Source organism: Felis catus, chromosome B1 (assembly GCF_018350175.1).
Source record: "Felis catus isolate Fca126 chromosome B1, F.catus_Fca126_mat1.0, whole genome shotgun sequence".
Taxonomy (NCBI): Eukaryota; Metazoa; Chordata; class Mammalia; order Carnivora; family Felidae; genus Felis; species Felis catus.
Window position 1 is genome coordinate 21,681,679 of NC_058371.1, and position 18,854 is coordinate 21,700,532.

Sequence of the window (18,854 nt, forward strand, 5' to 3'; positions counted from 1 at the left end):
TTACTTGATGACTAGACACTGTGGTTAAAGTGTAGACATCTCTAAAGAGGCATGTCAGGGATGGGGACTGAGACGGTAGAGATTGGCTTATGACAAGGCAAATTATATTTAGAGTGGGGTGTCAGCATGGGATTGGGACTGAGCAACCGTGAGAAGGATAAGAACGCTTCCCACAGCACTACAGCGGTTGTACAAATCCCTAAAAGACTAGAATGAACTCTAGCAAAGTGAGGGTAAGAAGAATATGAGTTAGATCTTTGAAACCAACAAGTATCACCCTTCACTGACTGAAAAATCCTGAATGTGGACTGAATGTACCTGAAATGAACCACATTTAGTTTCTGACTTTCCAGTGGAAAGTGAGGATAAGGATACTTTTCAGTCACAAGATAGTTGAGACATTTTGCATTTTGGTACCTATCGGTTTTATAGGCTGTCATGTGTATGAAATGCATTCCAGGCTTCTGAACCAGAAGCCTCAACTTTCTTGCGACGTTAGGGAAAAATGGTGTGGGCTTAGCTGTAAAAATCCATAGCATCACAAATTTTGTTGAAATGCCTCTTCTTCAACTGGCTCTGGTTTTCTGACGCAGATCATACGTGCCATCGCTTTCACCCAAAAGGCAACACTGGGCCCTGTTTTGAAGCTCCCTCTCCTTAATTTTTCTAAATCTGGCTCTTAGTATGTCTTTCCTTTGTCTTGTCCTTATGCCATAAGTCTTCCTTTGTCTTTTTCTCAACATGTCCTTAATGAGTTCGCTTTCTCTACACCTACTTCATTTTTAGTCTTCATGTACCTTCTCTAAACATATTAATAAATAGCAATATGGAGTAGGAGCAGGGAAATGCAAAGATGATACAGCAAGTTTAGATCCAGCCTCTCAAGGAAGGTCAACGAGTGGATATGAGCACCTTTAATAAAATGTAAGAAGTGATCTTAGCATTATTGTCTACTATTGTAGACATATAGATCACATGTATAAATTCTGTATAGTTAAGTCATAGAAGGCTTTCACAGAAGGTTGTAGATGAAGGAGTAGCATTTCCTGGTGAATGAGAATGGAAAGGACATTTCAAACACTAATGAAAGTTGTAAAAGTTATTTTAAAAAGTATAAAAATTAGGCTATTACTAAATTTTAATGGTGCGGAAGGAATATGAATTATGATTTTGAAATATAAACCAACAAAACAACAAAATCACAAATAAAATAACCAACTATGGAAAAATATTTAGGGGCACAGTTTGAGTATTAGAGGTAATTTGACTGAATACATGTCGACTAGAGTTACTTAGAAAGAAGTGTCAGCTCACCTATGGCAGCAGCAACAGGAATGGCAGAGATACTTGTAATTTCATTTCAGCAATTGACAAAAATTAAATTCAGTATATTTTAAAATAAATCCAGGATATACAGCATCTTTTCTTAATTGTGTCCTATGTGGAAATCCTATTCCCCGCAAAATGGTAGGCACCTAGAAACAGGGACTACATGTTATTTCTCTTATAGTGTTACATTGGTGAGCGGAGTATCTCTTGAGCAGATGCTTATTTATAATTTTTACTTGTCCGGCAACCAGAAATGTGTGAACTCATTTTGAACAATGGCTTCCAACCTCTGCTGAGATGAAAATGACAAAATCACAGTGATTGGACTGACCACTCATATATAAAGATTGCAGGTGTCACTTCTGTCATCACTATGAACATCAAAACTGCTCACCAGCGATTTAATGGACTTCTCCGAGACAGTATCCTGAACATGCATATATCAAAGAATTCTGAGCATTTTATATTCCAAGGTAAATATACCTTGCTTTTATCTTTAAAATTAGATTTTAAAAACTCAAGGTTTTATTTTTTTAATTTTTTAAGTTTATTTATTTTGAGAGAGAGAGAGAGAGAGAGAGAGAGAGAGAGAGAGAGAGCAGGGAAGGGGCAGAGGGAGAGGGAGAGCGAGAACTCCAAGCGGGCTTCGCGCAGTCAGAGCACAAAGCCTGACGTGGGGCCTGTTCTCACGAACTGTGAGATTACGACCTGAGCCGAAATCAACAGTCACTTAGTCAACTGAGTCACCCAGGTGCCCCCAAAATTTAAGCTTTTAAAAACTGTGCATCATGGTTGATAACATTATTTGAACTTAATCATAATATATAATAGCAACATTATTATTCTTTTCTATTACAGAGATGAAAGATATATTCTTAGTTTGTAAAACTGGTGTACCTATTTTTTGTCTCTATTAGTCTGACATATACAAAACTTATTTACATCTTCGTCATCCTGTTTTAAATGAAATCCCAAAGCTTAACACTTATTAAACTCCTGCTTTGCCTCTCTTTTTCAAAGTTATCAATTTTTCTTTCTATTGCTATACTTTTTTTTTTCCTACTTTGCTAACAGCCATTTCCCATTGGTTAAATTGGTGTCACTAACTCAGAGTAGCAGTAAAACACACACACATTGACAACCATAACAATCATAACTGGATTACATTATTAAGATCAAGATGTGGGTCTCCTTATCTGGAAAAAAATTAAGAATTGTGTCTCAGTTAGAACTTGAAATAATAAGAAGCTGATCTTATAAAATCTTTGTCAACTTCTTTTGGTTCCTTGGCAGGTGGGATAAGATTAACAAGAAATAGCCAAAAGAAAAAAAAAAAGGAAAGAAATAAGAGAAAAGCAAAGAAACAGCCAATCTGTTGCATTACCACTGCAATACCATTGTTTACTCTGATGACTTTTTTTCCTTCTTAGACTGTATCTATTATTTTACCTACTACAAGGAAGGGAAGCCACAGAAGAAATGTAGGAAGAAACAGAATTTGAGCTTCTAAGGGCAAGGTCCTGACAATAATGATAAGACTAAAAGAATATTGTAATAGTCTGGATGTCAAACCCTGAGCTAAGCAGGATGAGGCAAAGAAGTCATAGAAGGAAAAGAGCTGAACCCTTGGTGGGTGGGGGGAGTGATATAACCCAGCTAGGCTGGGGAGTTCTAGGGTAAAGGAGACCTGGGTCTTGTTTCCCAAGCAGAAACCATGAAGTTGATAAGGTCCCAGTTATTTCCTACCCTGTTGCAGTGCAGTGACAATACAGTAGAAATGATAGACAGACTCGTTTGGATAGGTGGGGCTGACTAGGCAGCAAGTTTCCTGTAGTCCCAGAGTAACATGGTGACTTTTCCCATGCTTTTGCAAAAGATGTGGGCATTAGATGATAGAGAGAGTTGAGGAATTGAAAGGGGCTTATTATTTAAGATTATGGTAACAGAGGACTATGGCTTGAGGTAGAAGGGCTGAAAGACTGATACCACATGGGGAATGGGGGGGCGTCTCCATGGAGGTCAGGTGGGAAGAGTGAAAACTATCAGCAAGATACCAGCTGACTGATGGCCAAAAATCTCCCCTAAGTTGGTGTTGAGTCCTTAACTAGTGACCATAAAGATATATCCCATACTAAGGGGAAGGATTAGGTAGGAGAAATCCTGAACTAACTCTGTTCCCCTAGAGACAACTGACTTTAGCCAGAACTGGTTAAGTCTTGGTTTTCCACTGTGTGGAAAAAATGAGAACTTGAAAGAAAAATTGTTAGAATAAAAAACAAACAAAAAAACCCCCCAAATAACCCTACTTTTGTATAGATGAACATGTGGCTTCAAAAGGTGAATGCAATATATATTGCCAAAAACAGGTAAAGATCAATGTAAAAATCACTGACCTTTGGGAATAGATATAGGAGCATAATATTCATTGAACTCAGTCAAACCTAGGGTTTGATTCATGAAAACCACAGAGTTATTCAGAAGAGATCAAGGCATATCTACTGTGAAAGGCTGGTTAAGTGATAAAAATTCTTATAAAGCTTGAATAGCCCATTAGACCTTGAACAGATAGAGGAGACTTCTGTTGAATTTCAGTCTTCCTCCCACTGGTTGTAGGGCAGGAGTTGGACATGAGATGGTTATGACAGAACCAAAAAAAAAACCTCAGCTAGGGCTACCTGGCTGGCTCAGTCAGGAAAGCATACAACTCTTGGGCTTGGGCTCATGAGTTTGAGCCCTACACTGAGTGTAGAGATTACTTAGATGAAAGAAAGAAAGAAAGAAAGAAAGAAAGAAAGAAAGAAAGAAAGAAAGAAAGAAAGAAAGAAAGAAAAGAAAAGAAAGAAAAGGAAGGGAGAAGAGGAAGGAAGGAAGGAACGAAGGAAGAAACGAAGGAAGGAAGGAAGCAAGAAATTTTAACTGCAGGTAAAAGGAAATCAGGGGGTTTGGGGTCAACTTCAGGTGCAGGATTCAAATACCAGTCCCAGTTTCACCAGTAGCTCATAGATGCAGGAAAGTCTCTGTTTTCTCACCTATAAAAGTAAAAGAGTGTTTAGGAATTATAGGTAGGAGGCAATGTATATAGCAGCAGACATAGAAGTATAAGCTTTACTTTTTAATAATTAAAAATTGTGAAAGGGACTGCTTTATTTTCATTCTCCCTTTGGGGCTCTAAATAAACAAAAATAGAAAAATTCAGACATTTGGCATGCCTATATCCATGACCTCTGGTCCAAGGAACACCTAAAATTTAGAATAATTAGAAAAAACCCTCAAATTGGAAACAACCCTTACTTTATTTCAATGCCTACTCAATGTGATTTCTCCGAGATGATCAAACAGTTGGAGCATAGTGGTGATTTTTGGTTTTCTAGTTTTAAGCAATCTGGAAGAAAGGAGGGTAGCACACAGTGTTCATTAAATGTGTAATTTCTTCCTTATGCTGAAAAACTTTCCTCTCTTATCTGGATCCTCACTACTGTCTGCAGCTTTCTAACTTCCTCACTTAAGTGACACACTAATGGGCTTAGCTCTACACGGAATTTCTTTGACAATGTAGATGGTAAACTATACAGAGAGTAAACTCAGGGCCTATTGACTTTGATAACAAAGTTCGAAAAAGGAGACCCTTCTTGGTACTTTGCAGGCAACTATCTGGGTAAACACACACATTCAGGTGAATAGCACACCCATCAGACGCCAGATGGACTAAATACCCTCTTAATGGTGGAAAAGAGGAACAGATGAACTCAGAGGTGAACATAATCTTGGAAATTAAAGAATGAGAGCAACCGGGGTGATGTTATATAAAACAGTACTGCCGGGAGAATGTCACTTCTGTAGGTATAATGTTTTCTACTAACGTGTTTTGATTACCAGTGCAACCAGCGGGGGTTGAAGAACATACTGGAATTCATCCTCCTATTGTCATTTACAACATCGTTCATTATTGTGATATATTATTAAAAAAGAGATTATGTAGGGCCAAATATTGCAAGAGAATCTACTCTCTAAGAATACTGAATATGCTTTTCCTTCCCCTCCCAATTTCTCCCCTCCACCCCCCAGTTTAGGTGATCATACGTATTTATAATAAGCAAATGCCACTGCTTAAAACTTCTGCAAATAACTCAACTGAGATTTAAACTGAATTATTTTAAAGGTCAATAGATAAAAATGGTTCACAGAACGATAAATCCTTGAGATAGGACATTTGGGGCCATTTTCTTCTAAGAAATAGGGATAGTTTAAAATCAAGTGGAAACATAAGGTATCTGTCTTTCTCTGTGTGACTTATTTCACTTAGCATAACACCCTCAAGTTCCTTCCACGTTGCTACAAAAGGCCATATTTCATTCTTTCTCATTGCCACGTAGTATTCTATTGTGTATATAAACCACAATCTCTTTATCCATTCATCAGTTGATGGACATTTAGGCTCTTTCCATAATTTGGCTATTGTTGAGAGTGCTGCTATGAACATTGGGGTACAAGCGCCCCTAGGCATCAGCACTCCTGTATCCCTTGGGTAAATTCCTAGCAGTGCTATTGCTGGGTCATAGGGTAGATCTATTTTTAATTTTGGGGGGAACCTCCACACTGTTTTGCAGACTGGCTGCAGCAGTTTGCATTCCCACCAGCAGTGCAAGAGGGTTCCCATTTCTCCACATCCTCTCCAGTATCTATAGTCTCCTGATTTTTTCATTTTAGCCACTCTGACTGACGTGAGGTGGTATCTCAGTGTGGTTTTGATTTGTATTTCCCTGATGAGGAGTGACTGTTATGTGGATCCTGAGAAACTTAATGGAAGACCATGGGGGAGGGGAAGGAAAAAAAAAAAAAGAGAGGGAGAGAGCCAAACCATAAGAGGCTCTTAAAAACTGAGAATAAACTGGGGATTGATGGGGGGTGGGAGGGAGGGGAAAGTGGGTGATGCGCATTGAGGAGGGCACCTGTTGGGATGAGCACTGGGTGTTGTATGGAAACCAATTTGACAATAAATTTCATGTTTAAAAAAAAGGTAAAGAAAAAAAGAAAATCAAGTGGAAGTAAGGAAAATCACAGGCTCTTGGCAAAGGTCAAAGGATGAGGTTCTCAAACCCTATTCTCATGCATCAAGAAACAGTGCACTGGAACTTTACATTGGTGCTGAGAAAGTCTCAGCTGGTTTGGAGAAGATTCACCAATGCAGACCTTTCAACTCTTCCCACACGAGGTCCCTCTGCTCACTCACAAGGGATTTGCTTTGCAGGATTTGTTTAGAGAGAATCTTCCCTTTGGAATTCTTGCCAAGTGCTTAGAAGCTCTTTACTTGAATGGCATGGTCTATCCCGGGAGAGGCTGTGTATCCAGGTTGCTCTCGTTCACCTCCACTCTGATCCAGATGCCATCTCATTTGCTTTTCACGGTGCTTCCCAGGGAACGTTCACACCAGCTCCCCTACAGTGGCTCACGGTGATCTTGTTAGTTGCTCAGAAAAGCTGTTAGCGGTTTTGTGGCTTTTCTTGATGTGTCCTTGTTGAACAGCCTGGCTCACGTTTTTCTGAGGTTAGAAGCATGATGAAATGCCATGCTTGCGTCATTGTTTCATGGTTCCATCTCCTACATGCCGGTGTCAGTGAAAAAAAAAGAGAATAGGCTCTTCCCATCTGGCATTGGAATGGAGATCAGCTACATCAATTTTTAGGCCTCATTTCCCTCCCCAAGTGTGAAAATTTCATATTGCAGCTCCGATGTAGGGTATGTTAGACATATTTTATGCGCCGACTGACAAGACAGTGGCCCACATTTTTGCTGTTGCTGCGGCAACCGGCACTATGCAGTGGTCACCTGAGGTCACCTTGTTTTAGCTGCTCTGCTTCTCTTTTGCTTTCTGCTTTCTGTTTGCTGCCTCATTCCAGCCCCGCAAACTTTGACCAATGGGGATGGAAGGTATAGGCAGCAAATTCTCTTTTGTCTCACATCTTTGGGCAGATAATCGGAGGCACGGCATACACAGTTCCTCAGAGAGTTCCCAGTTCCGGGAACTCCAGATAAAACACGGGATTCCAGTTAAATTTGCATGTCAAAGAAACAACAGATACTGTTTTTAAGAGAAGACATATATCGCAAATATTGCATGAGACACACCGCTACTAAACAAAAAAAAAATTGTTGCTTATCTGACATTCAATATCATCTGAGTGCTTTTAATTTTACAAGCAACCTTATTTCCAGTGGAATGGAGACCTCCTGGGCTGCAGTAGTACTCAGTACAGCACCACACCCTTGGGTTGGATTGGATTTACTTTTTCCCTGACTTCCTTCTTCCCCAATCTACGCCCCCCCCACCCCCTCCCCCCCTTCCATCCTCAAAGAAATTACCCACAGGCAAGCTTTTGTCTCAGGCTCTGTTGTTTCCAGAAGGCAAGCTAAAATATAAGGCTAAATATGAAAACCGTAGATTATAGCTCATTGGGTTGTAAATATGTAGACAACAGTCCATTGAGAATTACTGGGTTTATAATTACTTGGTATTTTCCGAGTAATCCACACGTCACTTAGAGTTCTTATCTTTTGAAATCTAGATAAGCTTGATTAGAACTGTCAGTGCTCTGTAAAAGTACAAAGCTGCCCACAGATATATGTATTTTCTGAGATGCTTATATCCTGTTGTAAACTCCTGATTCTGTAAATTAGTTTGGTTTGTGGATCACCTCGTCAACCTGGACATCCTGAGTTTGGTCTCCCCAGTGCCCCTCTCTACCCTCCCTCCCCAGGTCTTCTGGAAATGAATCCCCAGCCCTTAGCACAATGCCAGGCAAATGGTGAATGCTTGGCAGGTATTTGTTGACTCAACAAATGAATACAGTGCTTTTTTTATGCATCCCATTTTAAACCATAAACTTGTGTGGTGTTTCTTCTTTCCAAAACACAATTCTGTTTTTTGTTTTTTTTTTGAAGTTTTCATTTTTGCTAACTGCCCTGCCCTCCTCAAATACATAATTAAGAATCACTGTAGGGTGAGAAGTTGGTAAAAAACAGAAGAAATCCACCACGGATCAACTGAATGTTTCTGACAGCGTGTGACATTCACTCAGTTCATTATCGCATTCAAAGACACTCATTAGAATAAGTTCTGTGGGTTGAGGTTAAGTGAGGTTTAGTAGAAAGCTAGTTATCGAAGAAAACAGCAACGATTAGGTGTAAGTGCTGATAACTGGAAAAGCAAGAATCAAGAGATACATTTTACAGTGGTTGATTATTCAGGAAACTATTTATGAGATTCTATCATTTGAGAACCATTTGTAAGGCACAACTATGTGGTCCATAGGAGTATTTCTTTAAGGAGAGAATTCTCTAAAAGTATATTATGTCATCCCTTCTAGTTTTTCTCTGCGCCTGATATTTTTAAACTTGATTTCATTTAACTTATTCTTTTTTCTTGGCCTTCATTCCTTTGTGCCTGACTCTAAATTGACAGGCACATAATTTTTTCCAGCTTTATTGAGGCATAATTAACAAATAGAAATTCTATATATTTAAGGCATATGAACATGATAGTTTGATATATGTGTACATTTTGAGATGATTACCGTAATTACGTTAATCAGCACATCCATCAACTCACATGGTTACCATTTGGGGGGTTGTGGTGAGCAGTTCTCAGCAAATTCCGAGAACACATACAGTATTCTTATTAAGTATAGGCCCTGTGGTGTCCATTAGACCCCAGAATTTACCATGAGGCTTGCATAAAACATCTTAATACTTCTTAACGGTAAACCTATGTAAGTGATTTGGTTAGGCACACTGGAGGCAAAAGTATTGGAAACCACAGGCAATCTGATACAAGGGCAAATTCTCTGTAAAATCATACCAATAGAAACTTATTTATTGCATCAAGGTAAACAACAAAGTCAATAATAATATCGTGGAACAATATTAAATGTTGCCATGTATGTCAGGCATCCCGCTAAATGATTTTTACCTGCCTTCTGTCTCAACATTCTTGTGCAGAAGGTCTGGCCATTGCTTAAGTTTCATACATAAGGTAAGTATTTGATCTATGACTGTACGAGCAGTAAACAGAAGTCAGATCTAGGCATTGTTGAGTTCAGCGTCCTAATGCCACATCATTTTGGGAAATTGAGACATGACGGAATTAAATGGGAAGGGAGGGGAATGGGAATGGTCAGGGTTAGATCTCCTGGTAATAGAATAAGGAATTGTAATTAGTTAGAAGTCATTATAAAATTTATTTCAGTTGCTCTTTTTTTCTCCTGCCTACATATTGGTGAAGTTCTTGTTTATAAATTTGAAGAATGTGGTCGTAAATCTTGCTTTGTCATCAATCATGTTCTGTCACTGCCACACACACATAAAGGAAAACTTGAATCTTCTAACACAATTGATGTCCTGACTCCAGTTTGAAGCTTAATTTCCTATTTCTCTTCACCCCTTGGGAATATCTGTGGTTCATTTGGTGACTAAGCTGATGAACCACAGTTGCTGCTTTGATAACGATTCAATCTCAGTTTAGTAACATCAAAAAAAAAAAAAAAAAAAAGAAAGAAAAAAAAATCCCCCTCCAAAACAAACCCCGCAGAACAAAGGCGAGTTAGGAGAAACGTTATACGTTAGAAAAAGTCTTTGCATGTTATTGCTGAGATAAAGATAAAATAGCTCTTTGGCATTGTTCTAATATAGGAGTCGTTTTCTTTAGGGTCTTTGAACTCCAACTTCTTAAATATCTTTAATGTTTGTAGGCAGGAGATAATGCTCGTAGGTAAGAGACACATGGCAACGTTCTATGTCTGACTTCCAGTATTGGTTTCTTTAAGCCCAAGAGAAAAACGTGCAGCCCTGTTCTAGAAGGACTCTGATACCGGTTCATGCCCTGTGGGGGTGACCAACTGGGTAGCCAACATATAACTAAATATTTTTCATTCTGCCACCATCTCTTGGGGGTGATTATTGTCTCATGTAAAGGACACCTCCTAGGCCCTTATTTCATTAGCATTAAACTTTTCGTTTGCGTGAATTCAGTTTTTCGTAGTTTTGAAGAGACACGTCACCGTGGACGGTGCGTCCATTTATTCTGAAACGTACCGTCTCAGCTTCTAATTACAAGTGTGTTTTGAGCAGAGCATCTGGCACAGTTCCTGTCGTTCCGTCTGGCCCTGGACGCAGGGATGCGTGGCTTGTTCTTTGTTTAGAGCACTTTCCAAGAGACTGGGCCAAACAGTTGCAACCAAGAATCACTTATACCACCAGGAGCTGAGAAACTTTGCGGCTGTCATGAATGAAGTTTGGAGTGACACAAATCTTGTTTGGAGAGCTCACTGTGTGGTGCTGGAGAATTAATCTTTGACTGTAAACCTTCTTCTCTTTCCTTAATCAGATAAACTGTCTGGCCTGAAACACAGGTCTTTTCTTTTCACAGACGGCTCTGTTTTCGCCCCCAAAGAGATTTTGTCCAACATAAGGACACAGTGCAGTCTAAGTGAAAAGCGTCTCAGATTTATATAATTTTATTCCTTTTCTAACAGTTGTGCGAAGCAGGGAGGATTGCTATAAAACGGGTTGTTTTTAAAATTCATTTTAGGAAAATTTGAGGTGAGAAAATAATTTGCATCTTCAAACTTTGGTTAAGAATAACTAGCCTTATTTATTTATTTATTTATTTATTTATTTATTTATTTTTAAACTTTTAAAAAATGTATATTTTTGCGAGAGGGAGAACATGAGTGTGAGTGGGGGTGGGGCAGAGAGAGAGAGGGAGACAGAGGATCCGAAGTAGGATCTGGGCTAACAGCAGAGAGCTTGATGCAGGCCTCGAACTTACAAACTACGAAATCATGACCTGAGCCGAAGTCGGATGCTAAACCGACTGAGCCATTCAGGCGCCCCTAATTTATTTTTTAAAAAGGTATTTGTTTCACTAGTTTTTCAACAGGGAATACAAGCATAACCTAAAATAAAACAAATATCCCTTCACCATATCTCTGATATATGAGTAAAGTTTAATTGTAATGGTGCAGCATAGCTCTTATAACATAGTATATTTGTATTTAATGTTTTTTACTTGGCATTTAAAAATTTTTGGACATTTTCATATCTACGTAGCTGTATATTTTCATTTAAAAACATATTTTAAATGTTTTTTATTTAAAATGTTATTTTTGATGTTTATTCATTTTTGAGAGACAGAGACAGAGTATGAATGGGGGAGGGACAGAGAGAGAGGGAGACAAAGAATCCAAAGCAGGCTCCAGGCTCCAAGCTGTCAGCCCAGAGCCGGACAGGGGGCTTGAACCCATGAACTGTGAAATCTGACCTGAGCTGAAGTCAGATCCTTAACTGACTGAGACACTCAGGTGCCCCTTAGAGAGATATTTTAATGTAATGACATAATTTTTACTTTTTTTCAGCACATTTTTCGCCAAGTGTTCAACAATTAAATCGCTTTTTTTCTCCCCCCTTCCCTGTCTCCCTCCTTTTCTTTCCTCTTTAGTGTTCTTTTTAATTTTTGGAGAGAGAAAGCATGAGTGGGGGAGGGGCAGAGAGAGAGGAGAGAGAGAATCCCAAGCAGGCTCCACACTGTCAGCGCAGTGCCCAATGTAGGGGTCGATCTCACAAACAGAGAGATTGTGACCTGAACTGAAATCAAGAGCCCCATCACCCACCCGACGAGCCACCCAGGTGCCTCCTCTTTAGTGCTTTTAAACCACGATGGATACTAACCATATGTAAATATTTTTGTTACCACATCATAGGACACAGTTTTATGACTTTCCTTATATCTTTCCTAATTGCTTTCTTAAAAGATTAGTCAATTTATTACACTTAGTTTTAAATAATTTTTTGTATGCGAAATAGTTGTTTGTAATAATATTTATAAAAATGGAGATATATATAAAGAAAGAACATGAGGTATCCACTGATGTGGTAGATGGCTTCTACCACATGAACTTCAATGATTCCTAGCTCTTGGTGGTCCTAGTTTTGTAAACTCCCTCCCCCTGAGTAACTTGCTTCTAACTAATAGAATGTAGTAGCACTGAAAGGATGTAACTTTTGTGTTTAAGTAACAAAAGATTGGGACCTCTGTCTTGCTTAGCAGACACTCTCTGTTGCTGGTTTTAACGAAGTGAGCAGCCACATTGGAGAGGCCCACATAGCAAGGAACTGAGGGTGGCCTCTGACAGCAGCCAGCAAGGAACCCTCAGTCCAACACCCCTCAGAGAAATGAGTCCTGACAACAACAAACATGTAAATGAGCTTGAATCTTCCCCAGCCAAGGCTCCAGAGGGGACCTCAAGGCTTGGTTGATAATGAAGTTGTTAACACCTTGTGACAGATTGAAGCAGAGATCCCAGCTAAGCTGTGCTTGGATTCCTGATTCATAGAAATGGAAAGATAATGCATATGTGTTTTTTCAGCTGCTATGTGTTGGGGTGATTTGTGACTCAGCAATAGATAACTGATGGAATTGATAACATTTCACTATTTTCTTATCTTTTTTTCAAGAAGGAAATATATATGCATATTAAAATTAGGATAATGTAAACTAAGTTTTGCTCCCTAGTTTTTCCCATACATTTCCATGATACTGAATAAACCAACAGAACCATATTTTTAATGGTGCTATATACAATATGAGTGTATAAATGCAACGTAATTAATGAAATACTCCATGGTTAGACTTTTAGCTTATTATTGATTTTATGATGCTAAATAATTCTTTGAAAAAAATTCTTCTACATAAATATATTGCTTCTCTATTATTTTTATTTAGCATGTGAATCTAAAAGTGAATAACTTGGATAAAAACATTTTAAATGCTCATGAGCAATATTACTAAATTCCATTATTCCGGGAAGATTGACTCAGTTTTTTATCCCCACCAGAAACGTGTGACAGAGTCATCCCCTCGTTACATATTGGCCAATACTGGGATTATAGTCATTTTTCTTACTTATATTACTTATTTGATAAATTTTACTTATTTTAATTTGCATTTGGATTTCTAAAAAATTTGGTCAAATTTTCAGTTTAGCCATTCAGGTATTTTGTTTTTAGTAAAATTCTGGCTCATATTTTGGTGATATTCATATTGTGGTATTTATCTCTTTGTTTACTGATTTTAAGAGTTGTTCCATATTAATGACGTCAGTGTATTAGGTAGTATACAAATAGCTTTTTCTCATTAATGCATTGTTATTTTAAAATCATTGTGTTTTAAAATAACATTTATTTTGGGGCGCCTGGGTGGCTCATTCGGTTGAGCATCCGACTTCGGCTCAGGTCACGCTCCCATGGTTCATGGGTTTGAGCCCTGCGTCGGGCTCTCTGCTGACAGCTCAGAGTCCGGAGCCTGCTTTGGATTCTGTGTCTCCCTCCCTCTCTGCCCCTAACCCACTCGCATTCTGTCTCTGTCTCTCTCAAAAATAAATAAGCATTAAAAAAATTAAAATAACATTTATTTTGACCTTGATTCTAGAGCAAAAGGGTCCAAATACATTCACTTTTCTAGTGGCATTTGTCTCTCTCTCACCCACACGCATTCCACCTAATAAAAATACTGTCAACCAGTCTGTATCAAACCTGTGTCATATTTATTTATTTAAGCACTGTAATATGTATTTTTCCATTTGGTTTTTCACAGCAATCCTGTCTAGGTGGGTATAGAAGGTCTTATTATCTTAATTTTCATATGGTTTAAAATTTTTTTTAATGTTTACTTATTTTTGACAGAGAGAGACAGAGCATGATTAGGGGAGGGGCAGAGAGAGAGGGAGACCCAGAATCCGAAGCAGGCTCCAGGCTCCGAGCCGTCAGCACAGAGCCTGACCCGGGGCTCGAACTCACTGACCGTGAGATCATGACCTGAGCCGAAGTCGGACCCTCAACCGACCGAGCCACCCAGGCACACTTATAATAGTTTAAACATAGCTCAGAAAAGTGTCTTAACTGACCCAAAGTTGCAGAGTTTAGTAACTGGTAGAGTTGGACACGAACTGCTTTCTGACTTACATCCAGTACTCTTCCCTCCATGATTGTTCTTCATGCCCAGGGTTATTCTAGGCTGTATCCTGTATTCTAGGCTATATCCATGGCTGAAGGAAGAAGGGTAGGGAATTAATGTTTACAATGTGCTTGATATTTTATGTACATTAACTCATTAAATACTTATCATAATACCATAAGTAATAATTTTCGTATTTTTTATAAAGGAGGAATAGAAGTCTCAAAGATTTGCTTGCCCAACATTAGAAAAGTAGTGGAGGATATTATCCAGCCCTTAGGCGGATATTTAAGGTTTGTGCTCTGCCTTCCATAATTTGGAAATAATTAGTGTATGGACCAACTGGAATTTATTATGGAGCTTTATTCTTTTAGTATTTCTCTTTTCCCACAGTCTTTGTGAGTTCCTTCTTAGAACTCTTATGTATGAATGAGGTTTCCCTGGGACTGATTTTTTACCTGGTTAACATCTAGTCTTTGGCTAAGGCTTATGTCAGGCGTTGCCACCTCCAGGAAGCCTGTTGAGCATGAATTTCTTTTGTCCTTACTCAGATGCTGTGTGTATCTCCGTCATGGTACTCATCTCATTGTAATCTATGTGTCTATTTGGGCATCTGCCTCACCATTTAAAAATGGGAATTTCTAAAGTTCTTGGAGGACTGCTTAGGATTCGTTTAGAATTCTCCTTGCCTAGCACAGTGCCTGGCTCATAGCGGGTGCTGAAATGTGAAATGAATGAGGAAAAGGATGGAATGGCTGGGGTGCTCAGGACGGCAGGGGTGCAGCTGGCTCATTGATACTTCCATAAAGACGGGAATCGTAGGTGCTTACAATATACACAGTTTCAACATCTGCTTGTGTGGGAGTTCCATCAGGAAAGGCCAGAAAAACATTTTGTTTTAGCCTCTCTTCCCTTCCATGGCAGGTGTCTATTTGAAGCTTTTAAAATAAAGTCAAGGGGCACCTGGTGGTTCAGTTGGTTAAGCACCTGGCTCTTGATTTTAGCTCAGTTCATGGTCTCATGGTTCATGAATTCAAGCCCAGCAAGGGTCTCTGCACTGACAGGGTGGAGCCTGTTTGGGATTCTCTCTCCCTCTGTGCCCCTCCCCTGCTCGCATGGTATGTGTGTTTGCTCTCCCCCACCCCCCAAAAAAGTCTAGAAGATTAAGATAAAACAGCAACTTAAATGTGACATACTAGCTTAAGTGACACTTCTTAGAATTCCAGAGTCCTAAACAAATTGGTGGACGGGTGCCTGCATGGCTCAGTGGGTTAAGCGTCCCACTCTTGACTTTGGCTCAGGTCATGATTTCATGGTTTCTGAGTTCAAACCCCGCATCGGGCTCTGTGCTGACCGCAGAGAGTCTGTCTCCCTCTCTCTCTGCCTTTCCCTAACTTGCTCTTTCTCAAAATACATGAAAATAAACTTAAAAAAAAAAGATGGAAAATCTGCCCTACAAATGATACACATCTCAATTTTACTGTTTTTCTTAAAGTTGAAGTAGTCATGTACACTGTGCATGAGCATGAATATGTAGATACGTACGCATGATATTTACCATACAGCTTAATTATGGGGTATAGTTGTTCAGATACTGAATATAAAAGGCAATTCTGTCATTTTTGTCCAGTTTCTGAAAGTAGAAATTGGAGCATTAGTACGGATGAGATGAAATGAGAATAGAACAGAATAATCTTCTCTTTAGTGGGCTTGCTGATGAAAGTGGCTTATCTTGGCACTTCAAAATACCTGAAAAGACGTAAACAATTAAAGTAGTAACTAAAGCTGAATAGTGACACATTGCAAAAGTTAGCTATGAAGTTGTTAGTACCTGGCTACCTGTGTGAAATGTAAAGGAGCTGAACTATGTATTTGCATTTGCCCCACTTGAAATCGAATAATTTGGAAAGAGGGAAACATTTCTTGACAAGTCAGCTGGACCCCTGCCAGTTTTGATCAAAGAGAAGCTTCTGGCAGAATGGTGTAAATCCCAATGATACTTGGGATTTTTTTAAAGCAGTTGTCTCTGCTAAAGAATTTTGCAAATACACGGGAACACGCTGATACTCTTAGTTAATGAGCAAGGTTTAAAAAAGAAAGAAAAGATTTCAAAATGATGACACCGCTGAATATGAATATTGATGGTCCCACGTTAAAGGTCAAAGAATGTATGTAATGAATATTCATGGACACCTTTTTTTCCAAGAGGCAAAATATCACTCTCGCAAGAGTCAGATTTTAAATAATTCTAATTATGATGTTCTGTTGAATTCCCAGCAGAGTCCTGTACCCTAAAAAATATGAAACATCAGTTTGACAAGTGATTTCCATGCAGTTAGTGTGCTTTGACAAATAGCCGCATGCATGCTATAGCACCCTCTAGCTAGATTCCAAGGTAATTGATTACAACTCAGTTCTGCTTCCAGTCCATAATTATTCCAACTTCCCTTTTCCTCTTTGAATTACACTGTATTACTTAGATGTTTTTGTTTCCTCTCCTCTTTAAAACATAGCCCCCAGGGATTTTTTTTAATCCCAATTTAAACAGTCTGACATGATAAATGGAGTCCCATTCCCAGGAGGGGGTACTCATTGGTGATAAATTCCTGACACCTTACAAAAGCATTTGTTTCTGTCATAAACATGAGGCTCTGATTAGGTTTGCGTCTCGGGAAGGTTGTTTCATGAAGTTACTGAAATTCCAAGGTTAGCTGCCTCTACTCACCCTTGAATGATTGTTTTGATAGTCAAGACAAGGTGAAGTAAGACTCTGCCTTCAGGTAGTCCACCTTTCTCCAACAGGTCAACCTTGGCAGGCCTTGAATGCCAGGGTGAGGAGGTAGGGAGAGAATGGGGGGGGGAAGTGTGGGGTACTGGTGACAAAGGCAGGACTGGAGAAGCAGAGGGTGGCTTTAAAGAGGAGAGTCGTAAACAAAACCAAGAAACTTGAAAAGGAGAGAGTAGAAAGGGGAGATAGGAGACATGAAATAGAGAAATCAAACCGAGGGACAGACAGGGGTCAGCCTGGGGTAAAGAAAGTGTAAGAATAAAGGAAGTCCAACAAAGAATAAAAAAAATAAAAGAAGAATAAAAGAAGAAAGTCGAGAATAGGGATTTGTTTTCACCGTCACAGTTAACATTCTTCTGATACTACCTATCTGGAAACTGGGGTCTGCAAACTGGAACCAAATCGACGTTGTTGATAGTTAACTAATCCTCTAACATTCACTTTCTTGATCTTGCCTTGATAGGTAGAAATCTACACGAGTTGACAATACATTTGGAAATGAGAAGCTATTGTTTCCTCCCATCTTCAGAGCCAGTTTACATCGACAAAAGAAAAAATTAAAGAAAATTGAGATTTCCTTTAATAAATACATATTATCAACTTTTTCTCATAGTCAGAGATGCTGAGATGTTCATGGGTGCCTGAAAGATGTTGAGGAACATTCAGAGCCTCCTCCGTGAGAATAGATTGCTATTACCCTATAAAATCATATTTCAAATGACTTTTCTTACAGTTGCCAAAGACTCAACTCATGATGATAGATGCATACGCAAGGATTTTTGACAAATCCTCAATGTAAAAGAATATGAGCAGAGCAGGATCTTTACAGGTATACTTAAAAAGGAAATGTTATATTAGAAACGGTAAGCAAAGTTCTTAGCGTTTTTAGATTTGCATGATCATGTTTTTAAAAATTGAAGTATAATTAGCCTACAGTGTTCTGTTAGTTTCGGGTGTGCAATACAATGAGTCAACAATTCCATACATTTCTCAGTGCTCAGCAAGATAAATGTACTCTTCAACCTTTTACCTGTTTCACTGATCGGCTCCCACCTCCCCTCTAGCAAATACCAGTTTGTTCTCTGTATTTAAGACTCTGTCTTTTGTTTGTACTAATAATGGTTTTGCGAAGATTTCTTTACCAATTTTCATTTAATGACTGTGTCACATGATTCTGCAGGACTTTTGCTTTAATTCTTAGCAGCCTCTCTTTTGCAGATTGACAGCACTTTAATCACCCTCTGCAGAATGTAGAGAAGACAGTTTGTCAATGATACTTTGCTATTTCTCAGTACTGCTTTGTGCCTTTACAATTCCCAATTTCCCATTTGGCTTACCAACTCTTGAGCTTCTGTTCAGGAAAGACTCTATCACGAATGCCATTTGGACTTCCAGGTGGCTTGTTACTAATCTCTGCTTGGTTATGAATTGATGATTAAGACACGAGCAAGTATTGGGTTCAGACTTAACCTCCTCGTAAACATTTTTCAGAAAGAGATTACCTATCTGTCTATTTATAATCTATCTATCAGCTATCTATCTACCTATCTATCTATCTGTCTATGCAACGAATCATCTATGTTAAACAATAATATGTTTGTTTGTTTTTTCCATTCTACAAGAGACCCAGCAGTGGGTCAGGCTCTAGAGTAGGTAATACAGTGGCTCAAAGATGTCATCAAGGGCTCAAGTTCTTTATTTTTCTTTGATGTCTTCAAAGTCATTTTCACC

At 38.9% G+C, this 18,854-nt stretch overlaps 1 long non-coding RNA gene across 1 annotated transcript; it reads left to right on the forward strand.

The window, feature by feature from the left end:
- Positions 1 to 1,580: 1,580 nt before the first annotated feature.
- On the forward strand, positions 1,581 to 17,735 carry LOC109498747. Its single transcript, XR_002155636.3, has 2 exons — positions 1,581 to 1,802; positions 17,587 to 17,735. It is a non-coding gene; the product is annotated as an uncharacterized LOC109498747 (long non-coding RNA).
- Positions 17,736 to 18,854: the final 1,119 nt, after the last annotated feature.